Here is a 20,742-nt window from a genome sequence, read left to right on the forward strand (position 1 = left end):
TATCAAACCAGCCCGATATGGCACTGGTTCCACCATTCGTCTGGGAACCATCCTGCGTATCGTGGATTTTCAGGAGCCAGCCTGCCACTCCCAGCCACAGGCCCCCAAACACATACCACAGCCCTTTTCCCTGGCAAAAAAAACTCACCCGCCCCGCTTCTGGCTGGCAGATTGCAGGAGCCACTTGCCTCTATCAAACCAGCCCGACTCGGCACTGGTGCCACCTTTCATCTGGGAACTATCCTGCGTATCGTGGATTTTCAGGAGCCAGCCTGCCACTCCCAGCCACAGGCTCCCAAACAAAAACCACGGCCCTTTTCTCTGGAAGTAAAACTGACCTGCCCCGCTTCTGGCTGGCAGAATGCAGGAGACACTTGCCTCTATCAAACCAGCCCGATATGGCACTGGTTCCACCATTCGTCTGGGAACCATCCTGCGTATCGTGGATTTTCAGGAGCCAGCCTGCCACTCCCAGCCACAGGCCCCCAAACACATACCACAGCTCTTTTCTCGGGAAGAAAAAATCAGCTGCCCCGCTTCTGGATGGTAGATTGCAGGAGCCACTTTGTGCTATCAAACCCGCCAGACTCGGCACTGGTGCCCCCTTTGGTCTGGGAACCATCCTGCTCGGTGTGGATTTTCAGGAACCAGCCGGCCACTCCCAGCCACAGGCCCCCAAACACAAACCGCGGCCCTTTTCCCTGGAAGTAAAACTGACCTCCCCACCTTCTGGATGGTAGAGTTCAGGAGCCACTTCGTACTAGCATACCAGCCCGACTTGGAAATGGTGCCACCTTTCATCTGGGAACCATCCTGTGTATCTTGGATTTTCAGGAGCCAGCCGGCCACTCCCAGCCACAGGCCCCCGAACACCAACCACGGCCCTTTTCCCTGGCAAACAAAACTCACCCGACCTGCTTCTGGCTGGCAGATTGCAGGAGCCACTTGCCTCTATCAAACCAGCCCGACTTGGCACTGGTGCCCCCTTTGGTCTGGGAACCATCCTGCGCGGCGTGGATTTTCAGGAGCCAGCCGGCCACTCCCAGCCACAGGCCCCCAAACACCAACTACGGCCCTTTTCCCTGGAAGTAAAACTGACCTGCCCATCTTCTGGCTGGCAGATTGCAGGAGCCACTTGGCTCTATCAAACCAGCCCGACTCGGCACTGCTCCCAACTTTCATCTGGGAACCATCCTGCGTATCGTGGATTTTCAGGAGCCAGCCGGCCACTCCCAGCCACAGGCCCCCGAACAAAAGCCACGGCCCTTTTCCCTGGCAAACAAAACTCACCCACCCCGCTTCTGGCTGGCAGATTGCAGGAGCCACTTGCCTCTATCAAAGCAACCTGACTTGGCACTGGTGCACCCATTGGTTTGGGAACCATCCTGCGCGGCGTGGATTTTCAGGAGCCAGCCGGCCACTCCCAGCAACAGGCCCCCAAACACCAACTACGGCCCTTTTCCCTGGAAGTAAAACTGACCTGCCCATCTTCTGGCTGGCAGATTGCAGGAGCCACTTGGCTCTATCAAATCAGCCTGACTCGGCACTGCTCCCAACTTTCATCTGGGAACCATCCTGCGTATTGTGGATTTTCAGGAGCCAGCCGGCCACTCCCAGCCACAGGCCCCCGAACAAAAACCACGGCCCTTTTCCCTGGCAAACAAACCTCAGCTGCCCCGCTTCTGGCTGGCAGAATGCATGAGCCACTTGGCTCTATCAAACCAGCCCGATATGTCACTGGTTCCACCATTCGTCTGGGAACCATCCTGCGTATCGTGGATTTTCAGGAGCCAGCCGGCCTCTCCCAGCCACAGGCCCCCGAACACCAACCACGGCCCTTTTCTCTGGCAAAAAAAACTATCCCGCCCTGCTTCTGGCTGGCAGATTGCAGGAGCCACTTGCCTCCATCAAACCAGCCCGACTTGGCACTGGTGCCCCCTTTGGTCTGGGAACCATCCTGCGCGGCGTGGATTTTCAGGAGCCAGCCGGCCACTCCCAGCCACAGGCCCCCAAACACCAACTACGGCCCTTTTCCCTGGAAGTAAAACTGACTTGCCCATCTTCTGGCTGGCAGATTGCAGGAGCCACTTGGCTCTATCAAACCAGCCCGACTTGGCACTGCTCCCAACTTTCATATGGGAACCATCCTGCGTAACGTGGATTTTCAGGAGCCAGTCGGCCACTCCCAGCCACAGGCCCCCAAACACCAACTACGGCCCTTTTCCCTGCCAAACAAAACTCACCTGCCCCGCTTCTGGCTGGCAGATTGCAGGAGCCACTTGGCTCTATCAAACCAGCCCGATATGTCACTGGTTCCACCATTCGTCTGGGAACAATCCTGCGTATCGTGGATTTTCAGGAGCCAGCCGGCCACTCCCAGCCACAGGCCGCCAAACACATACCACAGCCCTTTTCCCGGGAAAAAAAAATCAGCTGCCCCACTTCTGGATGGTAGATTGCGGGAGCTACTTTGTGGTATCAAACCAGCCCGACTCGGCACTGGTGCCCACTTGGGTCCGGGAACCATCCTGCGCGGCGTGGATTTTGAGGAGCCAGCCGGCCACTCCCAGCCACAGGGCCCCAAACACCAACTACGGCCCTTTTCCCTGGCAAACAAAATTCACCCGCCCCGCTTCTGGCTGGCAGATTGCAGGAGCCACTTCGTACTAGCATACCAGCCCGACTTGGAAATTGTGCCACCTTTCATCTGGGAACTATCCTGCGTATCGTGGATTTTCAGGAGCCAGCCTGCCACTCCCAGCCACAGGCCCCCGAACAAAAACCACGGCCCTTTTCCCTGGCAAACAAAACTCACCCGCCCCGCTTCTGGCTGGCAGATTGCAGGAGCCACTTGCCTCTATCAAACCAGCCCGACTTGGCACTGGTGCCCCCTTTGGTCTGGGAACCATCCTGCGCGGCGTGGATTTTCAGGAGCCAGCCGGCCACTCCCAGCCACAGGCCCCCAAACACCAACTACGGCCCTTTTCCCTGGAAGTAAAACTGACCTGCCCATCTTCTGGCTGGCAGATTGCAGGAGCCACTTGGCTCTATCAAACCAGCCCGACTTGGCACTGCTCCCAACATTCATATGGGAACCATCCTGCGTAACGTGGATTTTCAGGAGCCAGCCGGCCACTCCAAGCCACAGGCCCCCGAACAAAAGCCACGGCCCTTTTCCCTGGCAAAAAAAACTCACCTGCCCCGCTTCTGGCTGGCAGATTGCAGGAGCCACTTGGCTCTATCAAACCAGCCCGATATGTCACTGGTTCCACCATTCGTCTGGGAACAATCCTGCGTATCGTGGATTTTCAGGAGCCAGCCGGCCACTCCCAGCCACAGGCCGCCAAACACATACCACAGCCCTTTTCCCGGGAAAAAAAAAATCAGCTGCCCCGCTTCTGGCTGGCAGATTGCCGGAGCCACTTGCCTCTATCAAACCAGCCGACTTGGCACCTGTGCCCGCTTTCATCTGGGAACCATCCTGCGTATCGTGCATTTTCAGGAGCCAGGCGGTCACTCCCTGCCACAGGCCCCCAAACACCAACTACGGCCCTTTTCCCTGGAAGTAAAACTGACCTGCCCATCTTCTGGCTTGCAGATTGCAGGAGCCACTTGGCTCTATCAAACCAGCCCGACTCGGCACTGCTCCCAACTTTCATCTGGGAACCATCCTGCGTATCGTGGATTTTCAGGAGCCAGTCGGCCACTCCCAGCCACAGGCCCCCGAACAAAAGCCACGGCCCTTTTCCCTGGCAAAAAAAACTCCGCTGCCCCGCTTCTGGCTGGCAGATTGCAGGAGCCACTTGGCTCTATCAAAGCAACCTGACTTGGCACTGGTGCACCCATTGGTTTGGGAACCATACTGCGCGGCATGGATTTTCAGGAGCCAGCCGGCCACTCCAAGCCACAGGCCCCCAAACACCAACTACGGCCCTTTTCCCTGGAAGTAAAACTGACCTGCCAATCTTCTGGCTGGCAGATTGCAGGAGCCACTTGGCTCTATCAAACCAGCCCGACTTGGCACTGGTGCCACCTTTCATCTTGGAACCATCCGGCGTATCGTGGATTTTCAGGAGCCAGGCGGCCACTCCCAGCCACAGGCCCCCGAACACAAACCACGGCCCTTTTCCCTGGCAAAACAAACTCACCCGCCCCGCTTCTGGCTGGCAGAATGCAGGAGCCACTTGGCTCTATCAAACCAGCCCGATATGTCACTGGTTCCACCATTCGTCTGGGAACCATCCTGCGTATCGTGGATTTTCAGGAGCCAGCCGGCCACTCCCAGCCACAGGCCGCCAAACACATACCACAGCCCTTTTCCCGGGAAAAAAAAATCAGCTGCCCCGCTTCTGGATGGTAGATTGCAGGAGCTACTTTGTGGTATCAAACCAGCCCGACTCGGCAATGGTGCCCACTTGGGTCTGGGAACCATCCTGCGCGGCGTGGATTTTGAGGAGCCAGCCGGCCACTCCCAGCCACAGGCCCCCAAACACAAACTACGGCCCTTTTCCCTGGCAAACAAAATTCACACGCCCCGCTTCTGGCTGGCAGATTGCAGGAGCCACTTGGCTCTATCAAACCAGCCCGACTCGGCACTGGTGCCACCTTTCATCTGGGAACTATCCTGCGTATCGTGGATTTTCAGGAGCCAGCCTGCCACTCCCAGCCACAGGCCCCCGAACAAAAACCACGGCCCTTTTCCTGGGCAAACAAAACTCACCCGCCCCGCTTCTGGCTGGCAGATTGCAGGAGCCACTTGCCTCTATCAAACCAGCCGACTAGGCACTGGTGCCCTCTTTCATCTGGGAACCATCCTGCTCGGTGGGGATTTTCAGGAACCAGCCGGCCACTCCCAGCCACAGGCCCCCAAACACAAACCGCGGCCCTTTTCCCAGGAAGTAAAACTGACCTCCCCACCTTCTGGATGGTAGACTTCAGGAGCCACTTCGTACTAGCATACCAGCCCGACTTGGAAATTGTGCCACCTTTCATCTGGGAACCATCCTGTGTATCTTGGATTTTCAGGAGCCAGCCGGCCACTCCCAGCCACAGGCCCCCGAACACAAACCACGGCCCTTTTCCCTGGCAAACAAAACTCACCCGCCCCGCTTCTGGCTGGCAGATTGCAGGAGCCACTTGCCTCTATCAAACCATCCCGACTTGGCACTGGTGCCCCCTTTGGTCTGGGAACCATCCTGCGCGGCGTGGATTTTCAGGAGCCAGCCGGCCACTCCCAGCCACAGGCCCCCGAACACAAACCACGGCCCTTTTCCCTGGCAAACAAAACTCACCCGCCCTGCTTCTGGCTGGCAGATTGCAGGAGCCACTTGCCTCTATGAAACCAGCCCGACTTGGCACTGGTGCCCCCTTTGGTCTGGGAACCATCCTGCGCGGCGTGGATTTTCAGGAGCCAGCCGGCCACTCCCAGCAACAGGCCCCCAAACATCAACTACGGCCCTTTTCCCTGGAAGTAAAACTGACCTGCCCATCTTCTGGCTGGCAGATTGCAGGAGCCACTTGGCTCTATCAAATCAGCCCGACTCGGCACTGCTCCCAACTTTCATCTGGGAACCATCCTGCGTATTGTGGATTTTCAGGAGCCAGCCGGCCACTCCCTGCCACAGGCCCCCGAACAAAAACCACGGCCCTTTTCCCTGGCAAACAAAACTCAGCTGCCCCTCTTCTGGCTGGCAGAATGCAGGAGGCACTTGGCTCTATCAAACCAGCCCGATATGTCACTGGTTCCACCATTCGTCTGGGAACCATCCTGCGTGTCGTGGATTTTCAGGAGCCACCCTGCCACTCCCAGCCACAGGCCGCCAAACACATACCACAGCCCTTTTCCCGGGAAAAAAAAATCAGCTGCCCCGCTTCTGGCTGGCAGATTGCAGGAGCCACTTGCCTCTATCAAACCAGCCGACTTGGCACTGGTGCCCTCTTTCATCTGGGAACCATCCTGCGTATCGTGGATTTTCAGGAGCCAGCCGGCCACTCCCAGCCACAGGCCCCCAAACACAAACCGCGGCCCTTTTCCCTGGAAGTAAAACTGACCTCCCCACCTTCTGGATGGTAGACTTCAGGAGCCACTTCGTACTAGCATACCAGCCCGACTTGGAAATGGTGCCACCTTTCATCTGGGAACCATCCTGTGTATCTTGGATTTTCAGGAGCCAGCCGGCCACTTCCAGCCACAGGCCCCCAAACACAAACCACGGCCCTTTTCCCTGGCAAACAAAACTCACCCGCCCTGCTTCTGGCTGGCAGATTGCAGGAGCCACTTGCCTCTATCAAACCAGCTCGACTCGGCACTGCTCCCAACTTTCATCTGGGAACCATCCTGCGTATCGTGGATTTTCAGGAGCCAGCCGGCCACTCCCAGCAACAGGCCCCCAAACACAAACTACGGCCATTTTCCCTGGCAAACAAAACTCACCCGCCCTGCTTCTGGCTGGCAGATTGCAGGAGCCACTTGCCTCTATCAAACCAGCTCGACTCGGCACTGCTCCCAACCTTCATCTGGGAACCATCCTGCGTATCGTGGATTTTCAGGAGCCAGCCGGCCACTCCCAGCCACAGGCCCCCAAACACCAACTACGGCCCTTTTCCCTGGAAGTAAAACTGACCTGCCTATCTTCTGGCTGGCAGATTGCAGGAGCCACTTGGCTCTATCAAATCAGCCCGACTCGGCACTGCTCCCAACTTTCATCTGGGAAGCATCCTGCGTATTGTGGATTTTCAGGAGCCAGCCGGCCACTCCCAGCCACAGGCCCCCGAACAAAAACCACGGCCCTATTCCCTGGCAACAAAACTCAGCTGCCCCGCTTCTGGCTGGCAGAATGCAGGAGCCACTTGGCTCTATAAACCAGCCCGACTTGGTACAGGTCCCCCCTTGGGTCTGGGAACCATCCTGCGTATCGTGGATTTTCAGGAGCCACCCGGCCACTCCCAGCCACAGGCCGCCAAACACATACCACAGCCCTTTTCACGGGAAAAAAAAATCAGCTTCCCCGCTTCTGGATGGTAGATTGCAGGAGCTACTTTATGCTATCAAACCAGCCCGACTCGGCACTGGTGCCCACTTGGGTCTGGGAACCATCCTGCGCGGCGTGGATTTTCAGGAGCCAGCCGGCCACTCCCAGCCACAGGCCCCCAAACACAAACTACGGCCCTTTTCCCTGGCAAACAAAACTCACCCGCCCCGCTTCTGGCTGGCAGATTGCAGGAGCCACTTGCCTCTATCAAACCAGCCGACTTGGCACTGGTGCCCTCTTTCGTCTGGGAACCATCCTGCGTATCGTGGATTTTAAGGAGCCAGCCGGCCACTCCCAGCCACAGGCCCCCGAACACAAACCACGGCCCTTTTCCCTGGCAAACAAAACTCACCCACCCCGCTTCTGGCTGGCAGATTGCAGGAGACACTTGCCTCTATCAAACCAGCCCGACTTGACACTGGTGCCCCCTTTGGTCTGGGAACCATCCTGCGCAGCGTGGATTTTCAGGAGCCAGCCGGCCACTCCCAGCCACAGGCCCCCGAACACAAACCACGGCCCTTTTCCCTGGCAAACAAAACTCACCCGCCCTGCTTCTGGCTGGCAGATTGCAGGAGCCACTTGCCTCTATCAAACCAGCCCGACTTGGCACTGGTGCCCCCTTTGGTCTGGGAACCATCCTGCGTGGCGTGGATTTTCAGGAGCCAGCCGGCCACTCCCAGCCACAGGCCCCCAAACACCAACTACGGCCCTTTTCCCTGGAAGTAAAACTGACCTGCCCATCTTCTGGCTGGCGGATTGCAGGAGCCACTTGGCTCTATCAAATCAGCCCGACTCGGCACTGCTCCCAACGTTCATCTGGGAACCATCCTGCGTATTGTGGATTTTCAGGAGCCAGCTTGCCACTACCAGCCACAGGCCCCCGAACACAAGGCACGGCCATTTTCCCGGGCAAATAAAAATCACCCACACCGCTTCTGGCTGGCAGATTGCAGGAGCCACTTGCCCCTATCAAACCAGCCCGACTTGGCACTGGAGCCACCTTTCGTCTTGGAACCATCCTGCGTATCGTGGATTTTCAGGAGCCAGCCTGCCACTCCCAGCCACAGGCCCCGAAACAAAACTACGGCCCTTTTCCCTGGAAGTAAAACTGACCTGCCCATCTTCTGGCTGGCAGATTGCAGGAGCCACTTGGCTCTATCAAACCAGCCCGACTTGGCACTGGTGGCCCCTTTGGTCTGGGAACCATCCTGCGCGGCGTGGATTTTCAGGAGCCAGCCGGCCACTCCCAGCCACAGGCCCCCAAACACAAACTATGGCCCTTTTCCCTGGCAAAAAAAACTCACCCGCCCCGCTTCTGGCTGGCAGATTGCAGGACCCACTTGACTCTATCAAACCAGCCCGACTTGGTACTGGTGCCACCTTTCATCTGGGAACCATCCTGCATATCGTGGATTTTCAGGAGCCAGCCGGCCACTCCCAGCCACAGGCCCCCGAACACAAACTATGGCCCTTTATCCTTGGAAGTAAAACTGACCTTCCCATCTTCTGGCTGGCACATTGCAGGACCCACTTGGCTCTATCAAACCAGCCCGATATGGCACTGGTTCCATCATTCGTCTGGGAAACATCCTGCGTATCGTGGATTTGCAGGAGCCAGCCTGTCACTCCCAGCCACAGGCCCTAAACACATACCACAGCCCGTTTCCCGGAAAAAAAAAAATCAGCTGCCCCGCTTCTCGCTGGCAGATTGCAGGAGCCACTTGCCTCTATCAAACCAGCCCGACTTGGCACTGGTGCCCCCTTGGGTCTGGGAACTATCCTGCGTATCGTGGATTTTCAGGAGCCAGCCAGCCACTCCCAGCCACAGGCCCCCAAACACAAGCCACCGCCCTTTTTCCCTGGCAAACAAAACTCACCCGCCCCGCTTCTGGCTGGCAGATGGCAGGAGCCACTTGCCTCTATCAAACCAGCCCTACTCGGCACTTGTGCCACCTTCCATCTGGGAACCATCCTGCGTATCGTGGATTTTCAGGAGCCTGCCTGCCACTCCCAGCCACAGGCCCCCGAACACAAACTACGGCCCTTTTCCCTGGCAAACAAAACTCACCTGCCCCGCTTCTGGCTGGCAGATTGCAGGAGCCACTTGCCTCTATCAAACCAGCTCGACTCGGCACTGGTGCCCCTTTGGGTCTGGGAACCATCCTGCGCGGCGTGGATTTTCAGGAGCCTGCCGGCCACTCCCAGCCACAGGCCCCCAAACACAAACTACGGTCCTTTTCCCTGGAAGGAAATCTGACCTCCCCACCTTCTGGATGGTAGACTGCAGGAGCCACTTTGTACTATCATACCAGTTCGACTCGGCACTTGTGCCACCTTTCATATGGGAATGATCCTGCGTATCGTGGATTTTCAGGAGCCAGCCGGCCACTGCCAGCCACAGGCCCCCGAACACAAACCACGGCCCTTTTCCCTGGAAGTAAAACTGACCTGCCCATCTTCTGGCTGGCGGATTGCAGGAGCCACTTGGCTCTATCAAATCAGCCCGACTCGGCACTGCTCCCAACGTTCATCTGGGAACCATCCTGCGTATTGTGGATTTTCAGGAGCCAGCTTGCCACTACCAGCCACAGGCCCCCGAACACAAGGCACGGCCATTTTCCCGGGCAAATAAAAATCACCCACACCGCTTCTGGCTGGCAGATTGCAGGAGCCACTTGCCCCTATCAAACCAGCCCGATTTGGCACTGGAGCCACCTTTCGTCTTGGAACCATCCTGCGTATCGTGGATTTTCAGGAGCCAGCCTGCCACTCCCAGCCACAGGCCCCGAAACACAAACTACGGCCCTTTTCCCTGGAAGTAAAACTGACCTGCCCATCTTCTGGCTGGCAGATTGCAGGAGCCACTTGGCTCTATCAAACCAGCCCGACTTGGCACTGGTGGCCCCTTTGGTCTGGGAACCATCCTGCGCGGCGTGGATTTTCAGGAGCCAGCCGGCCACTCCCAGCCACAGGCCCCCAAACACAAACTATGGCCCTTTTTCCCTGGCAAACAAAACTGACCCGCCCCGCTTCTGGCTGGCAGATGGCAGGACCCACTTGACTCTATCAAACCAGCCCGACTTGGTACTGGTGCCACCTTTCATCTGGGAACCATCCTGCATATCGTGGATTTTCAGGAGCCAGCCTGCCACTCCCAGCCACAGGCCCCCGAACACAAACTATGGCCCTTTATCCCTGGAAGTAAAACTGACCTTCCCATCTTCTGGCTGGCAGATTGCAGGACCCACTTGGCTCTATCAAACCAGCCCGATATGGCACTGGTTCCATCATTCGTCTGGGAAACATCCTGCGTATCGTGGATTTGCAGGAGCCAGCCTGTCACTCCCAGCCACAGGCCCTAAACACATACCACAGCCCGTTTCCCGGAAAAAAAAAAATCAGCTGCCCCGCTTCTCGCTGGCAGATTGCAGGAGCCACTTGCCTCTATCAAACCAGCCCGACTTGGCACTGGTGCCCCCTTGGGTCTGGGAACTATCCTGCGTATCGTGGATTTTCAGGAGCCAGCCAGCCACTCCCAGCCACAGGCCCCCAAACACAAGCCACCGCCCTTTTTCCCTGGCAAACATAACTCACCCGCCCCGCTTCTGGCTGGCAGATGGCAGGAGCCACTTGCCTCTATCAAACCAGCCCTACTCGGCACTGCTCCCACCTTTCATCTGGGAACCATCCTGCGTATCGTGGATTTTCAGGAGCCTGCCTGCCACTCCCAGCCACAGGCCCCCGAACACAAACTACGGCCCTTTTCCCTGGCAAACAAAATTTACCCGCCCCGCTTCTGGCTGGCAGATTGCAGGAGCCACTTGCCTCTATCAAACCAGCTCGACTCGGCACTGGTGCCCCTTTGGGTCTGGGAACCATCCTGCGCGGCGTGGATTTTCAGGAGCCAGCCGGCCACTCCCAGCCACAGGCCCCCAAACACAAACTACGGCCCTTTTCCCTGGAAGGAAATCTGACCTCCCCACCTTCTGGATGGTAGACTGCAGGAGCCACTTTGTACTATCATACCAGTTCGACTCGGCACTTGTGCCACCTTTCATATGGGAATGATCCTGCGTTTCGTGGATTTTCAGGAGCCAGCCGGCCACTCCCAGCCACAGGCCCCCAAACACAAACCACGGCCCGTTTCCCTGGCAAACAAAACTCACCCGCCCTGCTTCTGGCTGGCAGATTGCAGGAGCCACTTGCCTCTATCAAACCAGCTCGACTCGGCACTGCTCCCAACTTTCATCTGGGAACCATCCTGCGTATCGTGGATTTTCAGGAGCCAGCCGGCCACTCCCAGCCACAGGCCCCCGAACACCAACTACGGCCCTTTTCCCTGGAAGTAAAACTGACCTGCCCATCTTCTGGCTGGCAGATTGCAGGAGCCACTTGGCTCTATCAAATCAGCCCGACTCGGCACTGCTCCCAACTTTCATCTGGGAACCATCCTGCGTATTGTGGATTTTCAGGAGCCAGCCGGCCACTCCCAGCCACAGGCCCCCGAACAAAAACCACGGCCCTATTCCCTGGCAAACAAAACTCAGCTGCCCCGCTTCTGGCTGGCAGATTGCAGGAGCCACTTGCCCCTATCAAACCAGCCCGACTTGGCACTGGAGCCACCTTTCGTCTTGGAACCATCCTGCGTATCGTGGATTTTCAGGAGCCAGCCTGCCACTCCCAGCCACAGGCCCCGAAACACAAACTACGGCCCTTTTCCCTGGAAGTAAAACTGACCTGCCCATCTTCTGGCTGGCAGATTGCAGGAGCCACTTGGCTCTATCAAACCAGCCCGACTTGGCACTGGTGGCCCCTTTGGTCTGGGAACCATCCTGCGCGGCGTGGATTTTCAGGAGCCAGCCGGCCACTCCCAGCCACAGGCCCCCAAACACAAACTATGGCCCTTTTCCCTGGCAAACAAAACTCACCCGCCCCGCTTCTGGCTGGCAGATTGCAGGACCCACTTGACTCTATCAAACCAGCCCGACTTGGTACTGGTGCCACCTTTCATCTGGGAACCATCCTGCATATCGTGGATTTTCAGGAGCCAGCCGGCCACTCCCAGCCACAGGCCCCCGAACACAAACTATGGCCCTTTATCCCTGGAAGTAAAACTGACCTTCCCATCTTCTGGCTGGCAGATTGCAGGACCCACTTGGCTCTATCAAACCAGCCCGATATGGCACTGGTTCCACCATTCGTCTGGGAAACATCCTGCGTATCGTGGATTTTCAGGAGCCAGCCTGTCACTCCCAGCCACATGCCCTAAACACATACCACAGCCCGTTTCCCGGAAAAAAAAAAATCAGCTGCCCCGCTTCTCGCTGGCAGATTGCAGGAGCCACTTGCCTCTATCAAACCAGCCCGACTTGGCACTGGTGCCCCCTTGGGTCTGGGAACTATCCTGCGTATCGTGGATTTTCAGGAGCCAGCCAGCCACTCCCAGCCACAGGCCCCCAAACACAAGCCACCGCCCTTTTGCCCTGGCAAACAAAACTGACGCGCCCCGCTTCTGGCTGGCAGATGGCAGGAGCCACTTGCCTCTATCAAACCAGCCCTACTCGGCACTTGTGCCACCTTCCATCTGGGAACAATCCTGCGTATCGTGGATTTTCAGCAGCCAGCCGGCCACTCCCAGCCACAGGCCCCCGAACACAAACTATGGCCCTTTATCCCTGGAAGTAAAATTGACCTTCCCATCTTCTGGCTGGCAGATTGCAGGACCCACTTGGCTCTATCAAACCAGCCCGATATGGCACTGGTTCCACCATTCGTCTGGGAAACATCCTGCGTATCGTGGATTTGCAGGAGCCAGCCTGCCACTCCCAGCCACAGGCCCTAAACACATACCACAGCCCGTTTCCCGGGAAAAAAAAATCAGCTGCCCCGTTTCTCGCTGGCAGATTGCAGGAGCCACTTGCCTCTATCAAACCAGCCCGACTTGGCACTGGTGCCCCCTTGGGTCTGGGAACTATCCTGCGTATCGTGGATTTTCAGGAGCCAGCCAGCCACTCCCAGCCACAGGCCCCCAAACACAAGCCACCGCCCTTTTTCCCTGGCAAACAAAACTCACCCGCCCCGCTTCTGGCTGGCAGATGGCAGGAGCCACTTGCCTCTATCAAACCAGCCCTACTCGGCACTGCTCCCACCTTTCATCTGGGAACCATCCTGCGTATCGTGGATTTTCAGGAGCCTGCCTGCCACTCCCAGCCACAGGCCCCCGAACACCAACCACGGCCCTTTTCTCTGGCAAAAAAAACTATCCCGCCCTGCTTCTGGCTGGCAGATTGCAGGAGCCACTTGCCTCTATCAAACCAGCTCGACTCGGCACTGGTGCCCCTTTGGGTCTGGGAACCATCCTGCGCGGCGTGGATTTTCAGGAGCCAGCCGGCCACTCCCAGCCACAGGCCCCCAAACACAAACTACGGCCCTTTTCCCTGGAAGGAAATCTGACCTCCCCACCTTCTGGATGGTAGACTGCAGGAGCCACTTTGTACTATCATACCAGTTCGACTCGGCACTTGTGCCACCTTTCATATGGGAATGATCCTGCGTATCGTGGATTTTCAGGAGCCAGCCGGCCACTGCCAGCCACAGGCCCCCGAACACAAACCACGGCCCTTTTCCCTGGAAGTAAAACTGACCTGCCCATCTTCTGGCTGGCAGATTGCAGGAGCCACTTGGCTCTATCAAACCAGCCCGACTCGGCACTGCTCCCAACTTTCATCTGGGAACCATCCTGCGTATCGTGGACTTTCAGGAGCCAGCCGGCCACTCCCAGCCACAGGCCCCCGAACAAAAGCCACGGCCCTTTTCCCAGGCAAAAAAAACTCACCTGCCCCGCTTCTGGCTGGCAGATTGCAGGAGCCACTTGGCTCTATCAAAGCAACCTGACTTGGCACTGGTGCACCCATTGGTCTGGGAACCATACTGCGCGGCGTGGTTTTTCAGGAGCCAGCCGGCCACTCCCAGCCACAGGCCCCCGAACACAAACTGTGGCCCTTTATCCCTGGAAGTAAAACTGACCTTCCCATCTTCTGGCTGGCAGATTGCAGGACCCACTTTGCTCTATCAAACCAGCCCGATATGGCACTGTTTCCACCATTCGTCTGGGAAACATCCTGCGTATCGTGGATTTGCAGGAGCCAGCCTGCCACTCCCAGCCAAAGGCCCTAAACACATACCACAGCCCGTTTCCCGGGAAAAAAAAATCAGCTGCCCCGCTTCTCGCTGGCAGATTGCAGGAGCCACTTGCCTCTATCAAACCAGCCCGACTTGGCACTGGTGCCCCCTTGGGTCTGGGAACTATCCTGCGTATCGTGGATTTTCAGGAGCCAGCCAGCCACTCCCAGCCACAGGCCCCCAAACACAAGCCACCGCCCTTTTTCCCTGGCAAACAAAACTGACCCGCCCCGCTTCTGGCTGGCAGATGGCAGGAGCCACTTGCCTCTATCAAACCAGCCCTACTCGGCACTGCTCCCACCTTTCATCTGGGAACCATCCTGCGTATCGTGGATTTTCAGGAGCCTGCCTGCCACTCCCAGCCACAGGCCCCCGAACACAAACTACGTCCCTTTTTCCTGGCAAACAAAATTTACCCGCCCCGCTTCTGGCTGGCAAATTGCAGGAGCCACTTGCCTCTATCAAACCAGCTCGACTCGGCACTGGTGCCCCTTTGGGTCTGGGAACCATCCTGCGTATCGTGGATTTTCAGGAGCCAGCCGGCCACTCCCAGCCACAGGTCCCCAAACACAAACTACGGCCCTTTTCCATGGAAGGAAATCTGACCTCCCCACCTTCTGGATGGTAGACTGCAGGAGCCACTTTGTACTATCATACCAGTTCGACTCGGCACTTGTGCCACCTTTCATATGGGAATGATCCTGCGTTTCGTGGATTTTCAGGAGTCAGCCGGCCACTGCCAGCCACAGGCCCCCAAACACAAACCGCGGCCCTTTTCCCTGGAAGTAAAACTGACCTCCCCACCTTCTGGATGGTAGACTTCAGGAGCCACTTCGTACTAGCATACCAACCCGACTTGGAAATGGTGCCACCTTTCATCTGGGAACCATCCTGTGTATCTTGGATTTTCAGGAGCCAGCCGGCCACTCCCAGCCACAGGCCCCCAAACACAAACCACGGCCTGTTTCCCTGGCAAACAAAACTCACCCGCCCTGCTTCTGGCTGGCAGATTGCAGGAGCCACTTGCCTCTATCAAACCAGCTCGACTCGGCACTGCTCCCAACTTTCATCTGGGAACCATCCTGCGTATCGTGGATTTTCAGGAGCCATTCGGCCACTCCCAGCCACAGGCCCCCAAACACCAACTACGGCCCTTTTCCCTGGAAGTAAAACTGACCTGCCCATCTTCTGGCTGGCAGATTGCAGGAGCCACTTGGCTCTATCAAATCAGCCCGACTCGGCACTGCTCCCAACTTTCATCTGGGAACCATCCTGCGTATTGTGGATTTTCAGGAGCCAGCCGGCCACTCCCAGCCACAGGCCCCCGAACAAAAACCACGGCCCTATTCCCTGGCAAACAAAACTCAGCTGCCCCGCTTCTGGCTGGCAGAATGCAGGAGCCACTTGGCTCTATAAACCAGCCCGACTTGGTACAGGTCCCCCCTTGGGTCTGGGAACCATCCTGCGTATCGTGGATTTTCAGGAGCCACCCGGCCACTCCCAGCCACAGGCTGCCAAACACATACCACAGCCCTTTTCCCGGGAAAAAAAAATCAGCTGCCCCGCTTCTGGATGGTAGATTGCAGGAGCTACTTTATGCTATCAAACCAGCCCGACTCGGCACTGGTGCCCACTTGGGTCTGGCAACCATCCTGCGCGGCGTGGATTTTCAGGAGCCAGCCGGCCACTCCCAGCCACAGGCCCCCAAACACAAACTACAGCCCTTTTCCCTGGCAAACAAAACTCACCCGCCCCGCTTCTGGCTGGCAGATTGCAGGAGCCACTTGGCTCTATCAAACCAGCCCAACTCGGCACTGGTGCCACCTTTCATCTGGGAACTATCCTGCGTATCGTGGATTTTCAGGAGCCAGCCTGCCACTCCCAGCCACAGGCCCCCGAACACAAACCACGGCCCTTTTCCTGGGCAAACAAAACTCACCCGCCCCGCTTCTGGCTGGCAGATTGCAGGAGCCACTTGCCTCTATCAAACCAGCCGACTTGGCACTGGTGCCCTCTTTCATCTGGGAACCATCCTGCGTATCGTGGATTTTAAGGAGCCACCCGGCCACTCCCAGCCACAGGCGCCCGAACACAAACCACGGCCCTTTTCCCTGGCAAACAAAACTCACCCACCCCGCTTCTGGCTGGCAGATTGCAGGAGCCACTTGCCTCTATCAAACCAGCCCGACTCGGCACTGGTGCCCTCTTTCATCTGGGAACCATCCTGCGTATCGTGGATTTTCAGGAGCCAGCCGGCCACTCCCAGCCACAGGCCCCCGAACACAATCCACGGCCCTTTTCCCTGGCAAACAAAACTCAGCTGCCCCGCTTCTGGCTGGCAGAATGCAGGAGCCACTTGCCTCTATCAAACCAGCCCGATATGGCACTGGTTCCACCATTCGTCTGGGAACCATCCTGCGTATCGTGGATTTTCAGGAGCTGGCCGGCCACTCCCAGCCACAGGCCCCCAAACACATACCACAGCCCTTTTCCCGGGAAGAAAAAATCAGCTGCCCCGCTTCTGGATGGTAGATTGCAGGAGCCACTTGGCTCTATCAAATCAGCCCGATTTGGCACTGGTGCCCCCTTTGGTCTGGGAACCATCCTGCTCGGTGTGGATTTTCAGGAGCCAGCCGGCCACTCCCAGCCACAGGCCCCCAAACACAAACTACGGCCCTTTTTCCTGGAAGTAAAACTGACCTCCCCACCTTCTGGATGGTAGACTTCAGGAGCCACTTCGTACTATCATACCAACCCGACTTGGAAATGGTGCCACCTTTCATCTGGGAACCATCCTACGTATCTTGGATTTTCAGGAGCCATCCGGTCACTCCCAGTCACAAGCCCCCAAACACATACCACGGCCCTTTTCCCTGGAAAAAATACTCAGCTGCCCCGCTTCTGGATGGTAGATTGCAGGAGCCACTTTGAACTATCATACCAGCCCGACTTGGTGCTGGTGCCCACTTGGGTCTGGGAACCATCCTGCGCTGTGTGGATTTTCAGGAGCCAGCCGGCCACTCCCAGCCACAGGCCCCCCGAACACAAACCACGGCCCTTTTCCCTGGAAAACAAAACTCAGCTGCCCCGCTTCTGGCTGGCAGAATGCAGGAGCCACTTGGCTCTATCAAACCAGCCCGATATGGCACTTGTCCCACCATTCGTCTGGGAACCATCCTGCGTATCGTGCATTTTCAGGAGCCAGCCTGCCACTCCCAGCCCAGGCCCCCAAACACATACCACAGCCCTTTTCCCGGGAAAAAAAAATCAGCTGCCCCGCTTCTGGGTGGTAGATAGCAGGAGCTACTTGCCTCTATCAAACAAGCCCGACACAGCACTAGTGCCCACTTGGGTCTGGGAACCATCCTGCACGGTGTGGATTTTCAGGAGCCAGCCGGCCACTCCCAGCTACAGGCCCCCGAAAACAAGCCACGGCCTTTTTCCCGGGCAAATAAAAATCACCCGCACCGCTTCTGGCTGGCAGATTGCAGGAGATACTTGCCTCTATCAAACCAGCCTGACTTGGCACTGGAGCCACCTTTCATCTGGGAACCATCATGCGCGGCGTGAATTTTCAGGAGCCAGCCGGCCACTCCCAGCCACAGGCCCCCAAACACCAACTACGGCCCTTTTCCCTGGCAAACAAAACTCACCCGCCCCGCTTCTGGCTGGCAGATTGCAGGACCCACTTGGCTCTATCAAACCAGCCCGACTTGGTACTGGTGCCACCTTTCATCTGGGAACCATCCTGCGTATCGTGGATTTTCAGGAGCCAGCCTGGTACTCCCAGCCACAGGCCCCCAAACACATACCACAGCCCGTTTCCCGGGAAAAAAAAATCAGCTGCCCCGCTTCTCGCTGGCAGATTGCAGGAGCCACTTGCCTCTATCAAACCAGCCCGACTTGGCACTGGTGCCCCCTTGGGTCTGGGAATCATCCTGCATATCGTGGATTTTCAGGAGCCAGCCAGCCACTCCCAGCCACAGGCCCCCAAACACAAACTACGGCCCTTTTCCCTGGCAAACAAAACTCACTCACACCGCTTCTGCCTCGCAGATTGCGGGAGCCACTTTCCTCTATCAAAACAGCCCGACTCGGAACTTGTGTCACCTTTCATCTGGGAACCATCCTGCGTATCGTGGATTTTCAGGAGCCACCCGGCCCCTCCCAGCCACAGGCCCCCGAACACAAGCCACGGCCCTTTTTCCCTGGCAAACAAAACTCACCCGCCCCGCTTCTGGCTGGCAGATTGCAGGAGCCACTTGCCTATATCAAACCAGCCCGACTCGGCACTTGTGCCACCTTTCATCTGGGAACCATCCTGTGTATCGTGGATTTTCAGGAGCCAGCCTGCCACTCCCAGCCACAGGCCCTGGAACACAAACCACGGCCCTTTTCCCTGGCAAACAAAACTCACCCGCCCCGCTTCTGGCTGGCAGATTGCAGGAGCCACTTGGCTCTATCAAACCAGCCCGACTCAGCACTGGTGCCCCCTTTGGTCTGGGAACCATCCTGCGTATCGTGGATTTTCAGGAGCCAGCCGGCCACTCCCAGTCACAGGCCCCCAAACACAAACTACGGCCCTTTTCCCTGGAAGTAAAACTGACCTCCCCACCTTCTGGATGGTAGACTGCAGGAGCCACTTTGTACTATCATACCAGTCCGACTCGGCATTGGGCCACCTTTCATATGGGAACCATCCTGCGTATCATGGATTTTCAGGAGCCAGCTGGCCACTCCCAGCCACAGGCCCCCAAACACAAACTACGGCCCTTTTCCCTGGAAGTAAAACTGACCTGCCCATCTTCTGGCTGGCGGATTGCAGGAGCCACTTGGCTCTATCAAATCAGTCCGACTCGGCACTGCTCCCAACGTTCATCTGGGAACCATCCTGCGTATTGTGGATTTTCAGGAGCCAGCTTGCCACTACCAGCCACAGGCCCCCGAACACAAGGCACGGCCCTTTTCCCGGGCAAATAAAAATCACCCACACCGCTTCTGGCTGGCAGATTGCAGGAGCCACTTGCCCCTATCAAACCAGCCCGACTTGGCACTGGAGCCACCTTTCGTCTTGGAAACATCCTGCGTATCGTGGATTTTCAGGAGCCAGCCTGCCACTCCCAGCCACAGGCCCCGAAACACAAACTACGGCCCTTTTCCCTGGCAAACAAAACTCACCCGCCCTGCTTCTGGCTGGCAGATTGCAGGAGCCACTTGCCTCTATCAAACCAGCCCGACTTGGCACTGGTGGCCCATTTGGTCTGGGAACCATCCTGCGCGGCGTGGATTTTCAGGAGCCAGCCGGCCACTCCCAGCCACAGGCCCCCAAACACAAACTATGGCCCTTTTCCCTGGCAAACAAAACTCACCCGCCCCGCTTCTGGCTGGCAGATTGCAGGACCCACTTGGCTCTATCAAACCAGCCCGACTTGGTACTGGTGCCACCTTTCATCTGGGAACCATCCTGCATATCGTGGATTTTCAGGAGCCAGCCGGCCACTCCCAGCCACAGGCCCCCGAACACAAACTATGGCCCTTTATCCCTGGAAGTAAAACTGACCTTCCCATCTTCTGGCTGGCAGATTGCAGGACCCACTTGGCTCTATCAAACCAGCCCGATATGGCACTGGTTCCACCATTCGTCTGGGAAACATCCTGCGTATCGTGGATTTGCAGGAGCCAGCCTGTCACTCCCAGCCACATGCCCTAAACACATACCACAGCCCGTTTCCCGGAAAAAAAAAAATCAGCTGCCCCGCTTCTCGCTGGCAGATTGCAGGAGCCACTTGCCTCTATCAAACCAGCCCGACTTGGAACTGGTGCCCCCTTGGGTCTGGGAACTATCCTGCGTATCGTGGATTTTCAGGAGCCAGCCAGCCACTCCCAGCCACAGGCCCCCAAACACAAGCCACCGCCCTTTTTCCCTGGCAAACAAAACTGACCCGCCCCGCTTCTGGCTGGCAGATGGCAGGAGCCACTTGCCTCTATCAAACCAGCCCGACTTGGCACTGGTGCCACCTTCCATCTGGGAACAATCCTGCGTGTCGTGGATTTTCAGCAGCCAGCCGGCCACTCCCAGCCACAGGCCCCCGAACACAAACTATGGCCCTTTATCCCTGGAAGTAAAATTGACCTTCCCATCTTCTGGCTGGCAGATTGCAGGACCCACTTGGCTCTATCAAACCAGCCCGATATGGCACTGGTTCCACCATTCGTCTGGGAAACATCCTGCGTATCGTGGATTTGCAGGAGCCAGCCTGCCACTCCCAGCCACAGGCCCCCAAACACAAGCCACCGCCCTTTTTCCCTGGCAAACAAAACTGACCCGCCCCGCTTCTGGCTGGCAGATGGCAGGAGCCACTTGCCTCTATCAAACCAGCCCTACTCGGCACTTGTGCCACCTTTCATATGGGAATGATCCTGCGTATCGTGGATTTTCAGGAGCCAGCCGGCCACTGCCAACCACAGGCCCCCGAACACAAACCACGGCCCTTTTCCCTGGAAGTAAAACTGACCTGCCCATCTTCTG

This window comes from Zonotrichia albicollis, chromosome W, assembly GCF_047830755.1.
Source record: "Zonotrichia albicollis isolate bZonAlb1 chromosome W, bZonAlb1.hap1, whole genome shotgun sequence".
In the NCBI taxonomy this organism is placed as follows: domain Eukaryota; kingdom Metazoa; phylum Chordata; class Aves; order Passeriformes; family Passerellidae; genus Zonotrichia; species Zonotrichia albicollis.